Raw genomic sequence first — 1,525 nt, 5'->3', positions numbered from 1 at the left:
TCAGCCCTGGAGCTGCTTAGCAAGAAGCCCAATACATAAAACATAGTTTTTATTTTACTGTCTTGATTTTTATATTTTATTTTAATTAATTTTATTGAGAAAGAAATAGCAATGAGATAGTTTCAAAGTAGGTTAGTAGGACAGTTACAATAATTAATACATTACATATTGTTGTCTCCCTAGTAGTTATTCATACTACAAGGTGCAGACATGGTATCTTGTATAAACACTGTTAGTAAAAATCTTTCTTCTCACTGAATTAAGAGAAAGTAGCTGTATATCTATCCTATTTTGTATATGCAGATATATATTTTTTTCTGCAAAATGGTCCTTCATTTATATCCTTTGCTTTTGTTTAGTTTTGTCAGAGATGGATATTACATTGCCTTTAAAATATTGTAGGTGCGTGAATTCAGCAAAATAATCCAATATAGTCCAGTAGTCTGTAATAGTAGTGTATTACCTGCAGGACTGGCATTGTCAGAAGTTGTTGACTGAAGCACTTTACAGCTCAGCATATTAATATGGCTTTACTTTTTATACCTCGTTTTATACTTTTCTGCTGGGTGGTTAAGACCAAGATAAAGCAAGACCTATATAACAAGAAATGTAGCTTTTGTATCTGACAAGGTCAGTCAAATCCCCTCAGGATTTACCCTGAAACCCTGTAGCACACTTTGTAGATCCTTTGTCAGTGTCAGACATGTGGATGAGTCACAGCCATTGCTTGACCAATTTGCTTTCTGTGAAAGCCTGAGAGAGCGGTTTGTCTCCATGTGACTCTCCTTAGGCACACTCTACATCGTCAGTCACTTTCCTCTGTGGCCCCATAACCTCCTTGATCAGAAATTTTGGGAAACCACTGATTTCCAGGATGTTACATTACAGGTTCTCCTATGTCCTGAGTCCTCACTGACCTTGAATGGCTAGGGCCAAAATGTTGACTACCCTTGTAATCCTTCTTTTCCTCTAATTTTTTGGTCTGCAAACTTAAGTTGTTAACCCTGCAGAAGAGAAGCTTAATGATATTATTACCGTATAGCATAGAACGTTGAGCTTATCGCCACTATCTGTCTGAATATCAGATGCCTTAGTCATAACATAGAACAGGTATTTTCCATCAATTTTTGATATGCTAAACTTTAAATCCCTACAGAATTTGAAAAAAAGTTATAATTAGAAATAGACAATTACACATTTTTTACACAGAAATTTAGAAATCTAACTATATACAATGTTGTAGCAGGACAGTCCTATGACTTTTTTTTTCTTGTCTCTTGTTTTCATTTACTACCATTTTTTGAAAAACATTTACTTGAGGGAGAGTAAAACAGTGATTGATATGACACTAGAAGCAGTACACACTTAGCAGATCAGAATGACAGGCATTCCAAGCATGGCACTAATATTACACATTGTTCTCCTCAGAGCAGGTGAGAATCCTACCAATTAACTGTTTTTTTAAAAAACCTGATGGAGATTCTCAGGATCATTGCCTTAACCATCTTATGTATATAAATGTATG

The sequence above is a fragment of the Octodon degus genome, unplaced genomic scaffold, assembly GCF_000260255.1.
Source record: "Octodon degus isolate 3935 unplaced genomic scaffold, OctDeg1.0 scaffold00438, whole genome shotgun sequence".
Classification (NCBI taxonomy): Eukaryota; Metazoa; Chordata; class Mammalia; order Rodentia; family Octodontidae; genus Octodon; species Octodon degus.
The sequence above is the reverse complement of the archived record's forward strand: the minus strand, read 5'-3'. Positions refer to the sequence as shown.